The 20,131-nt window shown below is 39.8% G+C and overlaps 1 protein-coding gene across 1 annotated transcript in view; it reads right to left on the bottom strand.

Annotated features, from left to right (window-relative positions):
- The window catches only part of LOC129729416 (elongation of very long chain fatty acids protein AAEL008004-like), a 96,179-nt gene extending 78,556 nt beyond the window's left edge, over positions 1-17,623 (bottom strand). Inside the window, exon 1 of the mRNA XM_055687974.1 lies at positions 16,478-17,623. The gene's annotated coding sequence lies outside the window, so the exon portion shown is untranslated. The remainder of the gene's footprint in view (positions 1-16,477) is intronic.
- Between the last annotated feature and the right edge of the window lie 2,508 nt (positions 17,624-20,131).

Here is a 20,131-nt window from a genome sequence, read left to right as displayed (position 1 = left end):
AATAAAGAAAGAAGGTTGAAGCTTGATAATATGAAGCAAAAACCCTAATCCGTCAAGCAGAAATCGTTTCCACTCTGGACAACTGACCTTGGTTAATTTGATGCGCGAAGCCAATTTTATTTTGTTTTGTTGTTTTATTGCAGGTTGTTTTATTGCAAATCATTCTGTGTATAAATTACAAATCAACTAGTGGAGGAAAAACCTGGTAGCAAAACAGAAACTACAAACGGAATTTCGATAGCTAGAGAAACAGGTTTTGATTCACGTTATGAGTTTATTTTTCCAGTGTCTGATATTTGTATAACTAAAAGCAAATTTTTTATCCTCGCTGCCGACTACGAGCTGGAACTAAATCTAACTTAAAGCTAGAATATTTTACCTTAAAAGCACAGGTTTGCTGTTTGATGGTTTTCATTGCCATAGGTAAGCAGCAAATTAAATTTGTTCCGCTGCTGGGCCAAGATATTACGGACTGGCATATTGGGTTGTTTCCATCGGGCCTTGAGAGTATCGTGCGGGTCTGATTGCTGTTTCCGGATCCGGGCTCTTAACGTGTTCTTGTCGTTTGGTTGGATGTAGGCGGAAGGGGATAGGACTAAACTGGGGCGTGGATGGATTTCAGGAAAACGTATATAAGGGACATGTAGGATAGGCCACGGCTCGCCAAGACATCACGAACAGGAACAGCCGGCTGCCTACCTTCGGCCTGCAGGGAAGCTATTAATCTAGACCTGGCGTCACGGTGTACAGGGCATGACCAAACAACGTGCTCTATGTCGTGATAACCTTCACCACAGGCACAGATACCACTCTCCCCGAGCCCAACACGACGGAGATGCGCGTCAAATCTATAGTGATTGGACATAAGCCGGGACATCACGCAAATGAAATCCCGACCTACATCCAACCCCTTGAACCACGGGTTCGTCGACACCTTGGGGATTATGGAATGTAACCACCTTCCCAGTTCCCCCTTGGTCCAAGAATTTTGCCAACTGATGATCGTATTCTGACGTACAAATGAGAAAAATTCATTAAAGGCAATTGGTGTTTCATAAATATCGCCGTTAATTGCACCCACCTTGGCCAAAGAGTCCGTATTCTCATTGCCCGGTATCGGGCAATGAGAAGGGACCCACGCTAAGGTAATCTGAAACGATTTTTCGGATAAAGCACTCAAATGTTCCCGTATTTTCCCCAGGAAATACGGAGAGTGCTTAACATCTTTAATCGATCGGAGAGCCTCAATAGAACTGAGACTGTCCGTAAAGATGAAATAATGGTCCGTGGGCATTTTTTCAATAATCCCTAGGGTGTACTGAATTGCAGCTAATTCTGCAACGTAAACAGAAGCAGGATTATCGAGCTTATGGGAGACGGTTAAATTGTTATTGAAGATACCGAAGCCAGTGGACCCATCAAGAAGTAATCCGTCAGTGTAGTACATATTGTCGCAGTTGATGTTTCGATATTTATTGGAAAAAATTTTAGGGATCTGCTGCACGCGTAAATGATCCGGGATTCCACGAGTTTCTTCTATCATGGATGTATCGAAAAACACAGTAGAATTAGAAGTATTTGATAAATCGACACGATTTGGAATATTCGAAGAAGGGTTAATATTTTGGGACATGTGATTGAAATACAATGTCATAAAACGAGTTTGAGAATTAAGTTCGATTAACCTTTCAAAATTTTCAATCACGGGACGGTTCAAGACCTCACATTTGATTAGAATACGAGAAGACAGGCTCCAGAAGCGGGTTTTCAATGGTAGTACTCCAGCTAAGATCTCCAAACTCATCGTATGAGTCGATTGCATGCAACCCAAGGCGATACGCAAACAACGATATTATATTCGCTCCAGTTTGATCAAATGTGTGTTTGCTGCGGAGCGGAAGCAGAAACACCCGTACTCAATAACAGACAGTATCGTTGTTTGGTAAAGCCTTATAAGGTCTCCTGGGTGAGCTCCCCACCATTGTCCGGTTATTGTACGAAGAAAATTCACTCTTTGTTGACATTTTTTCATCAGATACCTCACGTGACAACCCCAGGTGCCTTTAGAGTCGAACCAGACACCAAGATATTTGTGTACCAAAACCTGAGAAATCGTTTTACCCATTAATTGTGTTTGAAGCTGAGCAGGTTCATGCTTCCTAGAAAAAACTACTATCTCAGTCTTCTCCGGAGAGAATTCGATACCTAGCTGTAAAGCCCAAGCAGACAAATTGTCCAAGGTATCTTGCAATGGTCCTTGCAAATCGGCAGCTTTGGCACCTGTAACAGAGATTACACTGTCGTCTGCAAGTTGTCTTATCGTGCATGAATTTGCCAGACATTCGTCGATGTCATTTACATAAAAGTTGTAAAGAAGGGGGCTTAAACATGAGCCCTGGGGAAGACCCATGTAGCTAATGCGAAAAGTTGCCAAATCGCCTTGCGTAAAATGCATGTGCTTTTCGGACAACAAATTGTGCAAAAAATTGTTCAAAATTGGAGAAAATCCTTGTCGGTGAAGTTTACCCGAAAGAATGTCAATAGAAACGGAATCAAAAGCCCCCTTAATGTCCAAGAACGCAGACGCCATTTGTTCTTTGCGAGCATACGCCAACTGAATATCTGTTGAAAGCAACGCAAGACAATCATTCGTCCCTTTGGCGCGGCGGAAGCCAAATTGAGTATCTGATAGTAGACCATTTGATTCGACCCAATGGTCTAAACGACGGAGTATCATTTTTTCCATCAATTTCCGGATACAGGATAGCATTGCAATCGGCCTATAAGAGTTGTGATCAGAAGCTGGTTTCCCTGGTTTTTGGATGGCGATCACCTTCACTTGCCTCCAATCCTGCGGTACAATGTTTTGCTCCAGGAACTTATTGAACAAGTTTAACAAGCGCCTCTTGGCATTGCCGGGTAGATTCTTCAACAAGTTGAATTTGATTCTATCTAACCCAGGCGCGTTGTTGTTACAGGAAAGGAGGGCAACTGATAATTCTGCCATCGTAAAAGGTGATTCTATCGCGTCGTGGCCCGGAGACGTATCACGAACAATATTTTGCTCAGGAACAGAGTCCGGACATACTTTCCTGGCAAAATCAAATATCCACTGACTTGAAGACTCCTCGCTTTCGTTGACCGTTACGCGATTCCGCATTCTTCGGGCTGTGTTCCAAAGAGTGCTCATCGATGTCTCCCTCGACGTCTCGTTCACGAACCGACGCCAATATCCGCGTTTCTTTGCTTTAGCCAAACTTTTAAGCTTGGTATCAAGCTCCGAATACCGTAAATAGTCGCCAGGTATACCTCCCTTCTGGAAGGCCAAAAACGCGTCGGATCTTTGCGTGTAGACATCGGAGCACTCTAGGTCCCACCGCGGAGTGGGAGGCCGTTCTTTGATCGTTACGCCGGGATATTTCTTCGTTTGGGCTTGCAACGCGGCGTCGAGAATCAAGCCCGCGAGGAGGTTGTATTCTTCAAGTGGTGGATGATGTTGAATCGAATCGACCGCTTTTGAAATCATTTCCTCGTATAACTTCCAATCGACATTCCGTGTGAGGTCATACGGAATGTCAATTGGTCGCATGCGAGTTGACCCGTTTGTAATTGAAATAAGAATAGGCAGATGGTCGCTACCGTGAGGATCGAGGATTACCTTCCATGTGCAATCCAACCGTAGCGACGTCGAACATAAGGATAGATCCAAAGCGCTTGGGCGCGCTGGAGGTTTCGGGATACGTGTCATTTCACCGTTGTTTAAAATAGTCATGTCGAAGTCATCGCAAAGGTTATAGATTAAAGAGGAGCGGTTATCATTGTAAGGGGAACCCCAAGCCACACCGTGAGAGTTGAAGTCTCCCAAAATCAACCGTGGCGAGGGAAGAAGTTCTATTAAATCAAAGAGCAGCCGTTGCCCAACCTGTGCTCTGGGAGGAATATATATTGAGGCAATACAAAGCTCTTTACCTTGTATTGTCATTTGACATGCGACAACTTCGATGCCTGGAATCGAGGGGAGGTTAATACGATAGAAAGAATAGCACTTTTTAATCCCTAAAAGTACTCCTCCATATGGGGTGTCTCGATCAAAGCGAATAATATTAAAATCATGAAAGTTGAGATCAATATTTGAAGTAAGCCAAGTTTCACAAAGGGAAAATGCATCGCATTTGTTTTTATTTATCAAAACTTTAAACGAATCAATTTTTGGTAAAATACTTCTACAATTCCACTGTAAGACAGAGATAGAATCCTTCATATACGCAGTTGAATTAGGCATCGAAGGATACAATCGCTGCAAGGAGGGGCCATTGGGCAGTCAACTGCTTCAAAAATGATCTAACTGTTGGGAGGAATGCTGTAAGAAAAATTTTAATTGGATCGGGTACATTGAAATTTTCAAAAATCCAGTCCACAATGTCAGAAAATTTCACTAATCCAGAGTTTGTTTCATCAACTGGATATGCAAAAGGAACAACTGGGGTTTTAGATGTTCCTGGCAGTGCTGGGAACTCCTTCTGGGACTTTAAATTTGCAGGAGGAGGAGTTTGCTTCGGTTTTTCCGCAGCACTGTTTGGTTTGTTCGTACTTTCCATTACACTTTGGGAAATCTTAGGACCTTTACGGGGACTCCCCAGAATTGGCATAAGATGTTCCCGCTGATGAATCGTCAGAATCGGTTTCATCGGAGGGCAACAGATCAAAGGGGTTCGATGTTATGGTAGCAGTGGTCACGGTCTTCTTCAGCATCTCAGCGTAAGAACGCTTTGAACGCTCCTTAAGTGACCGCTTGATTTTATCTCTGCGCTGCATGTACACCGGGCATGTGGAGAGCTCATGCTTGTTTTCCCCACAGTGAATACATTTTTCAGCATTAACACTGCAAGAATCTTCCGCATGTGTCTCCCCACACTTGCTACATCGTGCCTTATTGCAGCAGTAGGCGGCTGTGTGGCCTAACTGCTTGCAATTGGTGCAATTCATAACACGGGGTACATACAATCGCACAGGCAGACGAACCCGGTCGATCGAGACGTGGCTAGGGAGTGCAGATCCGGCAAACGTAACGCGAAACGAGTCTGACGGAGTGTAAACTTTTTTACCGCCGACGAGAGACATGGACCGCAATTGCTTACAATCCAAAATCTTCGCCTGTGTTTCGGTATTTTTGAAGCAACCGGTTGCGCTTTTTAGGATACACTCGACAGACAGACTCGAATCGGTTATGACACCGTCGATCTCCACGTCTCGTGCGGGTATGTAGACGCGATACTCGCGTGTGAAGAGCTCAGTGCAAGCGATAGCATTGGCCTGTGCCAGATCACTGACCACGACACGGAGCTTGTTAGGTCGGACCTTGGAAATTTCGGTCACGGCCTTGTACCCCTTCGTCAGGTCTTTAGAAATTTGCAGTATGTTTAATCGCTTTGAATTCACTCCTGCCTTTGGACGAAAATAAACAGTATAGCTGCCCTGTTGAGATCCGTCCGGGTAAAGCCTGGGGCGAGGGGGGACTGGAGAATGAACAGGGGAAGGGGTAACAGAAGGGTCAGGGTCAGGGGGGTTCGGAGATGGTGGCACGGGAGGCGAGGGATCTATATCCATCGCGCTAAATGTAGCGCACTAGCGCCGACAAGAACACGTATCTATTTACTTCTTCCTTCCAGCAGTGGTTGTCCGATCGTTCGAAGCTGCACCCAAAGCAGCCAACAGCACCAGTACAGCAGCACCAATACAGCCACCATGAGTGAGCCGGGTGTGAGATCACTCAGCACAGCGACACGACTCGACTGTCAACTGATGGCCTTGAATTAGAAAGATCTATTCACTGTGCACAGATCAAAACTGCAGCTGGTATTTTGCACCAATACAGCCAAAGTTGCGAGCCGGGTACAGAACGTAGCGACACTACTCACAATCTAGTTGGCATTTAGCGCGAATAATACCTCCTTTGTTTGGCTATTCGTACACACGGACCGGATTGCAATAGAACGACCACTTTGCACGTCCGTTTCTGTCGAGTGTTCGACGCGGAATGACGAATGTGGTTTGTATGTTTCGAATTTTTTAGTCAGAGAAGTGAATGTTATCCGTTTATCTATGTGAACCTAACTCATAGTAGTGGAAACAATATCGATATCAGTCTTTTGAACTGTTGATGATTATATTGATCGTTTGGTGTTTCAGGGTTTTCTTCCTCAAATCTCAAATTCTATGTCGGTTCACTTTCTACGAACGTTTGGAAAGAAATTTTATCGATCGCCCAGAACAGGCAATTTCGTGACTATTGTACTTCTAGGGAGTTTCAGAGCTTTTTTTCACGAGCAAATTTTCCAGGATTGAATGAACCAAAAAAAGATTGTGAAAGATTCGCCAAAACTGTCGAATTTGCTGCGAGTTAGTTTGCTGTGATCGCTGGATAACCTTGGTGTCATGCCTTTCGCACAATGCTTGTGTAAATCAACACTTATGTGAATTTTAAAAACGCAATAATTGCTCAGGCGCTTTTCAATGTAGAATAAAAGTCAGTACATCCTTTAAAATCCTTTAGTTAAGGACACTATTTGATGAATAAAATTCTTCTACGCATATGGCCAAAATTTAACAACTCAAGAATTTTTACTTTTTCAGTTATGTTTGTCCTTAACGAGATCTAGTACAAGAAGTATGATAGCTTGCTCAATTCTGTTGGTTCCCTTGAAGAAAATTTTGTACTCAACGTTCTTTGTACTATTGTACTCAAAAACGTCGAATTAGAGCGAATAAGAAGCACTCAGAAAAAAACAAATGTGAAATCAAATGTTTTTCGAAACTAAACTGCAATTTTCTCTCTAAAATGTGTGTTAAACATAGATTTTGTTGTTTACCAAATCAAACATTGTAGGCTACTCTACAAGTTGTGCTTCGACACCAAGCATTTAATTCTTTCAGTTTAGCTGCTATCTTACTTTAAATGCAATAAGCTGCGCCTTCATTAAGTGTTGTAAATTTTCTGCTACACCCTGTACATATAAATATAATTTTCAAATTTCTATGCATCATCCTACTCTTTTTACCACTACTTTTTTAGCAAGTTTTGCTTAGCATTCAAAACATTTATGATTTGTTTCCAAATTATATTTTACATTTTTTTCTGTGTTGGGTATTTTCGTCGCTGCGACCATTTTTTGATATTTTGTGACAAACTTATTTTACCCAGGTACAAGTTCTACGATATTGGAGCTATGAATTTATACAAATGCTACATTCCGTATCCGAACTCGGCCCTCTGTTTATCATATACAAACTTCGTTAAACCAGCTGTTAGTGTACAGGACAATTTTGGGGCGAATGCTGCAATACTACTGACACTAACTGTCTCTTTTGAACCGGGATTCAAACATACGACGACTAGCTTATTAGGCTAGCACCGTTACTTGGGACCAGCTGAAAGGCGTTAACTGCTTATTTAACTTATTTTACTTACTTATTATTGTTCCTACCGCCGAAAGACAATGGAAAATCAGGTGCGCACGTGACGCTGCATCTCGCCCTACTCAATGAGACGAAATTATCGTGAAGAGATGTCCTTGAGACGGGAATTGTTTTCCTTCGTTTATGTAATTATTTCATCAAGGTTTCCCTAACACTAAGCATTCACCAAACCGAGGATGGAGCGTTTTTTTCCTGACGGTTTTCAGGGTTCTGGGAAGTAATATATATTGCAAAGATATATGGAAATGTGGTGATTCATTTAGTTCGATTTTTATTGTTGTCATCTAATGATAATTATTTTCAATGTTTTGACATAGACGAAAACGAAGGCGAAGACAGATAGTCATTCAGGAACAGGAAACATTCAAAATTTCGTCTTCTCGCAAAAAGTCCTCATGCAAAATTTGAGAAAAAAATAAACAGTTTATAAAACTTTCTAAAATCATTTTTTTAATGCCGAATGTCTTAGAAATGCATGGAACGTAGAGATCTGGTGTTTCCTAGAAAAAAATTGTTTAAAAAAAATACCTGACATTTAATTTTTTATTCTCAGAAAGTCGATTTATGTTAAAATAAATGTTTTATGAGATATCACCAGATCTCGACGTTTTATACATTTCTGAGGCATTAGGCACCAAAAACAATGCTTTGATGCTTTGATTTTTACATTTCATGAACTATTTACAAGTTGAGGCTCCATTTACCGAAGTCAGATTTAGCTCGAATTTCGTATGGGGCTTTTTGTTCGAGAAGACGAAACTTTTTAGCCCTACCGCTAAACGAAATTCGAAGGTCAGCCACCTCATCACTTGGATTCTGCTCATTGTAGAATTGTCGACTCTTTTATTTTATAGAGTCGTGTCAATAGAACTGGGTTAACAATTATCGCCTCCTTTTACCAACAATGAAGTGTACCTCAAGGTAGCGATTTGGGACCACTGTTGTTTATTTTATCTTTAAATGACGATGCTGCTGCACTTGGAGTTGGCTGTAGGCTGTTTTATGCTGACGATCTTAGAATATTTTTGACGATTAGTTGCATCGAGGATTGTCGACGTCTACAGGATATGTTAAATTCGTTCGCGTATTAGTGTAAATTAAACTGTTTGACAATCAGCATTGTTAAATGCGAAGTAATGACTTTTCATCGCATAAAATCGCCTATATTATTCAGCTACCAAATAGATGGTCAAACGCTGAATAGAGTTGAATACGTAAAGGATCTTGGCGTGACTCTCGATCCTAAACTGACTTTTGATCGTCATCACGTGATAGCTATTTCGAAAGCTACCCGTCAGCTAGGATTCATTTCAAAAATCGGACGCGATTTTAAAAACCCGTACTGCCTAAAATCACTGTATTGTGCTCTTCCAAACCTTGTTTGGATGCCCCACCAGCTCCATTGGAATCTACGTATAGAACGTGTGCAGCGAAGATTCATACGTATGGCTCTTCGGGACCTGCCTTGGCGACAACCTGACAATCTGCTCCCGTACTCAGACCGCTGCTGCTTGCTCAACCTAGATACTTTGGAACATCGCCGCAAGATGCAACAGGTGTTGTTTGTGGCAAAGCTGCTGAATGGTGAAGTAGATTCTCCCAAACTGCTTTCGTTGTTGAATTTCCGTGCATCACATAGAGCCTTACGACCTTCATCACTATTGACAAACCGTTATCATCACACGAACTTCGGTCGCAATGAACCTATTGCCTCATGCATTAGTATGTTTAATCGAGTGGAGGAATATTTTGAATTTGGTGAATCTTCGTTTAAATTGAAGAAGAATCTAGCACGTATAAGTTTTAACATCATATATTTGTTTTATACTAGTTCATTAAGACTATCAGTCAGATGAATTTTATACACAAATAAACACATAAACAAATAGATGCAAAGGACGTGTTATCGAAGGCTCTCTCAATATCAAGAAAAGAACAGACTGCTTTTACTTTATGTTTTAGCGACTTTTCGTCACTACTTTCGACTCTTCGTCACTCAGCAATGCAGAGTGGTTTTAGTAGATTTACCCTGTTGATATGTACATTGATGTTTATGCAAGGGTAAGTCATCCAGAAATTCACTGCGGATGAAGTTATCCGTAATTTTATCCATAATCTTGAGAAGAGCTGACATCAGACTAATAGCTCAGGGAACATTGGACAATGTTGTTTCTTTTCTTACCCGGTTTAGCTATAAACACCACCTTTGCGTCTCGTCAGCTGTCCGAAATATGTTTCAGAGTGAAGCAAGGTCGAAAAAGGCTGATGAGACATTATTAACCCGTATGATTTTTGCAGAAGCACTGCGGAGCAGGGGAAAAATATACTGAGCGATGACAGTTTTTTGATGGCATCCGAGAGCGTCTCTCAATGACAGAGTTGGTATTGGCAAAATAAAGACAGCCGACAGATGAAATATATTGCGACTATAACTAGACAGTTCCCCATACACGAATGTTTTTTTTATTTGCTGTTCACCTTTTTCCCATGTCGACGATAGCATGTATGGTTGCATATAACATTTGGTATGCGATACACACATCCTTCAGTACACAGCTGCTCTATTGCCAAGTTTGCTTTTCTTTGCACGAAGACTGTCGGTGAGTTGTCGAGCAGTCCGTACGCTTCTTCTTCCCACAGCCTTTTTCAACAGCCGTCGCACGACATCTATCATTCGGGTTATTCGCGTTGAAAGAGATTTTGAAGGCTGTTCGCACTTACGTGAACGCTCATATGCAATTGTCAAAATGTGCGTGATGACAAAAGCAAAAATACAGTGCTTTTTCGATTCTATCAACAGTCGTTTTTATCACTACTCGCCAAATTCACGCTCGATTTTCTCACGCTTATTTTTCGTTTTTGTCACGCTTTTTCAAAATAAAATCTAACTCAAGAATAATGTACTTCCATGTGTAGAAGGTGTATTTGATATATCATTTTCACTCGTGCCTTGTGCCCTTGAATGTGTATAGTTTGATGAACACTGTATATTTGATCGATTTTCTGGGGCAACCAAGTGTCATACCTGTTACAATTTATTTGTGTCATAATTTCAAGAAAAAACGAACCGTGAAATACGTATTTAATTGGCTTTTCAGCAAAAATTATGTGTTATTCGAGCGGTTGAGAAAGAAAATCGGTTAATAGCTCAATCAGTCCTACAGTTTGGTGCTCATAGAACTTGGATTTAAAAATTATAAAATCTAGCGGTTCCACAATTTCACATAAACAAGTATTAGACTACCCTGACTATGATAAAGAATGTGCAGTATAAATCATATTGATATTGCATGTATAATTGCCCTGAGTAAGTTCGCGAAAATGACACGAAGAAAATTATTAAGAACTAAGTTTTTTATCTCTATTCATTTGTATCTTGAACTTATATTCCATTAAACTATGAAAGTGCATCATTTTACTCAAAATATCATAAATTTCAATTGAATCAATTTTTAAAAAATCCTTTTTATATCATTTCGCTAAATTCACGGTTTCGACAAATTCACGGTGAAATATATTTTGACCGTGATAAAATCGAAAAAGCACTGTATTTCCTTCCTTCTTTTTCACTGCAAAAACCAAACAAATATCAGCAACATCGTCAACGCGTATAATCAAAAAAAAGTAGGAGGGTGGTATTCAAGACGACCGCATGACGTTGACTACCGTATTCTTATAAAAAAAAAATATTCCATTGAAGCAAATAGTAGAGGGAATTGCAACGCTTCTTTTACAAAACTTCTGTAACGAAATTTCGAGGCATCAAAAGGTACCAGTTGCCGATTATTCTCGTTTACTGGTTAGTCCGTCCAGAATTCCAGCCATTTTAGTATTTTGCAGTAGCTATTTATTACCAACAGCCACCAGCATAACGGGTGAAACCGGCACGAGATGACCGGTACTATTTTGTCTTTCCTCCTTTCAGCTGCTAACGCTGTCGTGAAATTAACATCAACACAAACATGCATTTTTGCAAGGTTTTTTCCGCTAGCAGCAGCATTTTGTAAAACAGAAAATTCAACTAACCGCTTCTATTATAAAACTGCGAGGCACCAAAAGGTACCAGTTGCCGAATATTCTCGTTTACTGGTAGTCCGTCCAGAATTCCAGCCATTTTAGTATTTTGCAGTAGCTATTTATTACTAACAGCCACCAGCATAACAGGTGAAACCGGCACGAGATGACCGGTACTGTTTTGTTTTTCCTCCTTTTAGCTGCTAACACCGAGCGTCCGTATGTATCCGGTACGGTTTAATAATGAAACTGATGGGGTGAAATGTTCGAACGATACGTTTTATACCAAGGCTTCGTCAGATAATTAGAAAGAAAGAGGGGCTACATAGATGATGGAATGGTAGAGACAAATGTTTCTTGAAAGCTGCGCCGGCCGCTGTCGTAATATTAACACCAACACAAACATGCATTTTTGCAAGGTTTTTTCCGCTAGCAGCAGCATTTGGTAAAACAGAAAATTCAATTAGCCGCTTCTGTACCAAAATTTCGAGGCACCAAAAGGTGCCAGTTGCCGATTATAGTTTCCTGGTTAGTCCGTCCAGAATTCCAGCCATTTAAGTGTTTTGCAGTAGCCATTTACTACTAAAGCCACCAGCATAACGGGTGAAACCGGCACGAGATGACCGGTACTATTTTGTATTTCCTCCTTTCAGCTGCTATCACCTAGCGTCCGCATGTTACTGGTGCGGTTTTGGAATCAGAATGATGGGGCGCCGGCCGCTGTCGTAAAATTAACACGAACAAAAAGATGCATATTTGCAAGGTTTTTTTTCCGCTAGCAGCAGCATAAACATCGGAAACAGAAAGTGACAACAACAATAACAACAAAGTCAGATCGATTGTATCCGTTAGTGTCGACTGTGCTTGGGAAGAGGGGTGGTGATTGGCTGCGCGGTATGATTTAGACAATCGATATTAATTACTTATTTTTCAATAGTGTATCTAAAACAATAGTTTGTTTTTGTTACATAAATTTAACCGTAAAAGAATTTCTGATCGATTGATGCCAAAACCTCGAAAATCTGATTATAGATGACTGCAAAATAAGCGCTCAAAACCTGACCACTTTTCTCTGGTTTTCCCTGGTTGAACTACTAGATTTTCAAATTCAGGGGCCTAACTTCGATATAGACGTTAGTCAACGTCAATAAAAAAGAGAGAGAAAATATGAACTCGAGCTGTTACCGAAACGCGCTGTTTGTGTAGTGCGTACACAAACGTCTGTATAAAAAACAGCTTCTTCTCTTTTCTACATACGCAATTCTGAAGACATCCTTCAAATAATGCCGAATCGACACACAAACTACATTTCACGTGTCCTTTTGTGTTTCTCTGTTGCCAATACGTTCTTAATGTGACCACCGACTACCAGCGCGGATAGGTATCACGAACAAACAGCAACAACTAAAATTCCCTCGAAAGACAGAAAAAAAGACTGTACAATTGGGATGCCTGCTGCGGAGTCACGTCACGTAGTGCGTCTGGATTCGAGATTCTGTAGCTCTTCAACGTTCGAACCGGGAAAGTGGAAGTACATAAAACACCTCCAGCGTTGCTTTGGTGGGGACAGGCAAGCTACCGCCTCTCTTTATTAATTGCTTAAGATCATTCGTATGATCTCTGGCTATTGATGGCTATTGCTCTTGGCAGTCGCGTTATCTCAGACAGAGTCAGAATGTCCTCACAGAATCTAATTGTGGACCTTGTTTTGGCTTTGCGTAGTTCAGCGTTATATTTTGTGAGAGATGCTTTGAAGGCTTCCCAGTAGTACGTCACTTCAGTCCTGTTAAACAGGCGTCTAGCTTTCCGACGAAAGTTGCTGGCGGTTTTGTTCCACCAGGGCACATGACAGACTGCCCGTTTCATATACGGACAGTTTGAAATAATAGCTTCCGAGATTCTATATTGTCCAGTGCCATAGAATATCGATGTTGATTCACGAGTAGATGAATTGAAATGTTCTCAGTGTCAGCCCATTTATTTTCTGATGCAACTCAGTAACCTATGCTCATTGCGACGATGCATGAATATCATTTATCGTATTTAATGACAGAACAGTGGAATGAATATCAAAGGCCTCGTAAAGATATTCAGAGGAGCTTCGGTGATTATCAATCCAAGTCGTGAAAGTCTGTTTAGACACTGTACACCGCACAATACAGTATAAATTGTCGAATGAGGTAATTTTGATTTTCGCTTTTTCGAAATGATTTTCATTTTTGATGATCAAAATATTAACACGAGTGTTACGGTTTATCTTGTCGATGTTCTTCGGTTGTTTGGTAAGTAAAACAGTTCCAAGATTTGCCCTAGAAACTTCCAAGTCGATCGATTAAAAAAACAGGAGATTTCCTTGAAATTTTAAAATCCTTGGGTACCATTGAAGTTATTTAGGTAACGGTTTCGGTTGACGTAACGGCTTCAATACCTAGCCTTCCAGTGAATAAAAAATCAAATGAGGGGACCATCTAGGTTCAAAAGTAGATTGGGTTGTTTACTTTGCATTTCGAAACTAAGCAAAAAAAAACCGAATGCTATCGAATTTATTTTAGCAGTGCATACCGTGGTATACTTTTATGTATTCTCACTAGAGTGGTGAATTACTGTGGTTTTAACTCAGCTGTGGTGTAAGCAGCAAGTGTAATCATTTTTCTGCGAGCAGCAGAAACACAGCATAAAGCGGAAGCAAAAAGTGTAGTGCAAAAAATGCTACACGCAGCGCTCATATGCTGGCCAAAGAGTGAGCGGTATTCTTTCCACAATAGCAAGACTATTTTAGAGGATGAGCCCAATATAATTCATTTTAGCAAAAGAAAGGGGATAGTTTGGTACGGAAGAAAATTATTTCACTTTTCGGGATAAATTACACAAATAAACAAAAGGAGTACCGATGGGTATTTTCTCTTACTCCCTTTCTTTGTGAGCTCTTCATGGCAAACATAGAAAGCAGATTGGAGTAGAGAAAACCCTCCTGAAATTTTTTTTTAATGTTGAGCGTTCCGCGCGAATGTGTTCAAAAACACAATTTTTCGATAATTATTTTAAAGCTGAAAAAAAGCAATAGAAACCATTGATGATAAGTCGAAAAAAAATTTGTTTCAACATTTTTTCTTGATTACAACAATACAAGCTCGCATCATGAAAATCGCGATGGAGAATAATCGGGATCTAGCTCCGGTCCTTGGCTGAAGCGGGCTTAGCAGCTATGCTCTGCAACAGTCCATATAAGCACTGATGATGATTGTGAGTAATAATAGAAATACGTATCTGCGGGCCATTTTACGCGGTTTTATCAATTTTATGTAGTAAAATAAATGGAAATCTTGGCTATTATTGATATTTAAGTTCATGGTGATTGACATTCCTTCAGTAACAACCATAAGATCATAAAATTGTACGATGAATATCACACAATTTACTCTTTGACAGCAAAAAGATTGGATGAATGATTCAGAAGTTATTTCCATGTTAACTTCTAAACTGGATCTATTCTCTTTGATGTCAAAGATTCAACGCCGTGAATGTGGACGTACCATCAGCAATAGTTTCAAAGGTAAACCAACTTTAATTGAAGTAAAATCAGGTCCAATGTCAGTGCAATTTTGAAATTAAGAATATGAAATCAAACTAGACTGGAATTTCGTGATTACACTATAACTGACAGATTCGTTAACCTGTTTACATTATGGTTAGCCGAACCAATAAATATTTTTATGATTTATGGTAATAGTTGCTGTGCTCATCACACGATTCCAATTACTATTGAAGATACAACTTTGTTTTGCCCTTGGTATCGTGTAGAAATGAGCGATTTGAGTGGTTTATAATTTTATATCGTGTGACATTGGGATCACTTCTATTTCAGATTGTATCGCTATCCATATGTTGCGGCGCCTTTGATACCATTATTCATTCCAACTATTTCAAACAATTTAAATTTAAATCAACTCTATTTGAAAAAAAAAAAATTATCACAATTTACTTCTAAATTAAACAGATATATAGAAAAAATGTAATTATATTGCAGAATTGCAAGCAACTGTAAAACTGTACCAGTTTTAGTAATACTTCAGGGGGATTTCTGTTTGGTAATTTTAATAACAGGAATATACTCGGGATTACCCTGAGAGCTTTTGAAGCTAATCACGTGCTGCGTGGCAGTCACGGATTTTTATTCATGACATGGTTGTCATCTAAATGTTGTTCAGTTTCAACCGGAAACTTGATACAATTGTTAAACAATGGGCAATTAAAACCAATGTAAACACACTAAACAGTCCACAGTTAATGAAAAGTGGTAAAAATCATTAAGTTGTTTATACAAGTTATAATATTTAAAAGCATCTACGAGAAAATAAAATTATAAAATTTCAGTATAAAATATTATTGCTTTAAAACTATATCATCAGGTACACCATTGATCAGATATATGTAAAAATTCTTCAGACGTACTAAAATTTTAAAAGAATTAGAGCGCTGCATAAAATGCTAAAAAATACAGATTACGATCAGCCCGACTGTTAGAAATTAGAGTGTTGCTAGACTACAAAAGAATTGTAATTCTAGGCGACCATTTGTAGCATTAATAAGGACGCTAAGGAAAAGAAATTTAAAAATTAACAAAATTATATTGAGGCTCAAAAATCCAAATCCGCTCTACAAAATAAATTCCGAAGACTGTTTTCCCATTCCATAACATTGTGCCTGCGATTCGCGACAGTGCCATGTAGCCGTGCAGCTTGCTTGCTTGTTCGCAATCAATACAGCTTCACAAGCGAGTGATGAGCCAACTCTTGCACTCTTTCACGCACGGGCTCTGTTTCGGCAGTAGCAATTGTTTATCCTTTCAATCGACAGATTTCATTCATTAACGGAACAGTTTTATTGTCATCATACCAGACGGTCATCACACTGCAGTATCATCACACCGTCTCCCGCTTCGTCCACACAAGAATAATTATGTGAAAAACTCTAGCCTAACACTTACCACATTTAAAAGTACGCGAACACAGCGGGTCTTCAAACTGGGTTTCAAGAAAAATTGCACTTGGTCTTAAGCTCTCGAGCAAATCCGTGGTTTCGTGTGGTTCGAATTCGTTCGTTCAGTTCGATTGCATTCCTAATCAACTGATAAACACTACGAATCACACACGGCTGGTGCACCGGATACACACAGAGCCCACCAGTGCGCAGCTGCGAAAATATTCTTGCGGTAGGTAGCTAGCGCGATTCACCACCCCCCTTACGGATGCAATAAAATAGGGCGCCAAAATTCGGTCACCAGCTGCCGGTAAAACACCCGCACCGCGTTCAATCAGCTGTTGGATCACTTGGGAAGTGTGCGTACGTTTGTTTTTTTTTCTTTATTTCTTTCCCTAACGTTGCAACGTTGCAGGATAATGATGCTGCAGGATCAACCTGTACCGCACGGCTCTTGCCCGATCAAGCTACAGATCACGACTGACTGCTGCGAACGAGTTCTAAACGTATTTTCAAGGCACCAACACTGACTCACTGAGCTCACAGTCTAACCGGCGTTCATTGAATCGGCGGAAATCGGATCACGTTTCCACATCGATCGGGCGATCACACTGAACAACAAGGATCCACACTTGTCGACTGTGCTTTCTATCGTGCTGTTTTGCAGAATCGAAGATGATCGCAGCTAAGAACACGAAACCACGAAAACGGCGGGGGTTTGCGCAAGACCCGCGACACAACCCGGTAGAAGAAGTTCAATAAATTAACGTACAAATAAAAACAACATCGCACTTTATAAAAGCTCTCGGGCTCTCCGTTTGCTCTCCAAGTTCTCCTTCGAGCGAAAAAAAGCTCACGTTCACTGCTAGCTGCTAGTTAAATAGTTCTGCCTCCGCCGTTTTGGGGGTAGATTTTTCGCTCTCACTTTATTAACCCTGTGCAATACGACAGCGAATGGGGGGTTGCTGTCCGCGGTTGGATCTCTCCGTCCCAAAACGCTCACACTCGGAAACACGTATGGAAAACTGCATACAATGTCGGTGTCGGTGCGGTTGGCCTTCGAAGATCTAAAAGGTGACTACTTCTTTCCAGCTACCAAGCTACTAACCGGTGAATAGTGTGCCAAGAGGCCCCTCGGATTTTTCCCCGTCCTAAGCTGCTGCTGCGGTTTCGCTAGTAGTTTGACAGGGCAACTAAAAGTGCGACTAACATGGTCGAAATCTGCGACTAAACTGAGCGCGACTGCGTGACGGGTGCGGAATAAAAAAGCGACCGGTAAAAAGAGAAAAAAAAAGCTCTCGTTTGATAGTGGATAGGAAAAATTTTGAACTGTGTGTCGGATTTTGAAAATCTGCTATCCAGGCGATCGTGCCCGACTGGTGGTCGGTTTTGTGTTTGTGTTTGTTTGTTGGTTGAACCGATGTTTGCCAGCAAGTTGCTTTTACAGTTTTTACCAGTTTGTTTTACACCTAAATCACATATTTAAGTCAACCAAATTTGAAGCCTAGAAAAGAAAAGGAGAAAATCTGAAAAATCACCTGATTTAGGCGAGCATCCGATTGCTCGCTGCAAATTTAGAAGTCATTAAGTAAGTTTTAAGTAAGCAAGAAAAATTTTCACAAGACCTTCAAATTTTCAGACCTTTCCAGACCAAAACCTTCGCACCTCAGTTTGTTCGAACGTATTATTATTATAAGATTCATAAAATACAACCTTTACGAATAATGGAATTTTAAATTGAATAAATACAAAAATAATTTCAAACAAACATTAACATTACCATGTCATATCTAATGTATTCCAACCCTATCAAAACATTAACCAATACTTTCGGGAAAATAACAATAGCCAAAATTTTTCAGAAACTTGACGGAGCGCTCTGATACTAAGTTTATTCGTTTTGGCCAGAAAGAGCTAAAGCAGTAATCTAGGAAAAAGTTGACCGTTATGGTTTCATGGGGAGAGAGGATGTAAGATCAGCATTACATAACACTAAATATCCGGGAAGGCTATAATTTTACTCCAAAAACGAGCATTTTCATTAGACACATTCTGCTACTGCGTTACGTAATTTTTATGAGGTCGCTTTCGACGACATTACGTTTTGTTATATATGCGGAGTGGGGGTCAAAAAGATGAGGTTTTAGCGTTACATAATTCATGGATTTACAAATACGTCTTTGAAATGTCCCGCGGTTTCGATAAAATTTAATCACCAGATGTTACATATTTAGCTTTTTTTGCCGAATTTTTATTTCTTTTCAAAGTTCAGTTAACTAATTTTGGTAAGTTATGATATGTAGTCATTGGAATATCTTGCCCATTGAAGCATCTAAGCATCTATCAACCAAATTATAAATGACAATTGCAAAATATAACAGTGGAACATTTTTTCGTGGAATTGCTCAGAAGAAACAATAAAGCAAATAAATCCCACAGAAACATACTCGAGAACCCACGTACACAGATTGGGGTACTGGAACCAAGTAAGGTGTTTATATAGGACTTTAACAAATAATTATGACAAATTCTCTCCTATTTTTAGCTACGCTAATGACATAGATATAATTCAGGTACTTTAGCTTGTACATACTGAATTTCAGCGGCTTTGAAATCATTGCTCCCCCATCCCCATCCTCATTAAGTCAATGAGGTAAAACGCCTCAGTCTATTTATTGGGAAACATACAAAAAATATGATATGAGACTATTCGGACTCACTAGCAAAAAAAATAAACAAAAATAAATTTTGATTGAGGCTGCTTCAAATCTAATTTTTTGCGACATTTCCGTAAGGGGTTTTCACTAGTTTATAGAGTTTATTTGCTGGTATTTTCCCTTATACATCTCAAGTGAATCTATGAGCAGCATTTTCTTTACTTGAAACGGTAAGAATTGTATAATTTGCGTGAATATTTGTGAATGTTTTCTGCAACACTACAGCACCGGGCGACATGCCCCACCCTTAGTCAGGCTGATATGTTTCATTGCTTTAGCGTTTACTTCTGAGACTTCAAGTGCTGTTTCATTTTGCGTGTTGAGCTACAGTAGGGGCATATGAAGCTTTTGCATGGGGCATATCATACTGCACCTGGGGCGTTTTGCACCGGTAGATTGGTAGATGAAATCAACTTCTTTTTAAACAAAATATGGCGTTTTTGTTTGACAGTTAATATAAAACAAAATAGCAGCAGTGCATTACACAGTAAGAATATTTTATATCGAATATCATATAAGGAATTGCCTCCATCGCTTATGATAGAAAACTCCAGAATATTCCATGCAAATCTTAATGATATTGCACATAATTTTCATACAAAATCGTAGTTAACGTCAGAGGCAACTGAAACTTATTTGAGAAAATATTTTACGTGACGTGTAATGTTCAGAATGTTTACTGTGTACCAACTAAAAAGTGTACCTTACTTCATAAATAATCTGTTATCTATAATGAACATAACTATAGTACAGGTCGGACTCGGTTATATAGAGACTCCATTATATATTGACTCGATTATATATGATTCAATTATAAATAATTTTGAACTCGATTATATAAAAAGGCAAATTTTTTTTTTAATTTCAAATATAACTTATCTACAGCTCATATATTGTAAGAGAATATCTACAAAATACGTAACACTTGATAGGAAGGAAAAAAC

This window comes from Wyeomyia smithii, chromosome 3 (assembly GCF_029784165.1).
Source record: "Wyeomyia smithii strain HCP4-BCI-WySm-NY-G18 chromosome 3, ASM2978416v1, whole genome shotgun sequence".
Taxonomy (NCBI): domain Eukaryota; kingdom Metazoa; phylum Arthropoda; class Insecta; order Diptera; family Culicidae; genus Wyeomyia; species Wyeomyia smithii.
The sequence above is the reverse complement of the archived record's forward strand: the minus strand, read 5'-3'. Positions and strand labels throughout refer to the sequence as shown.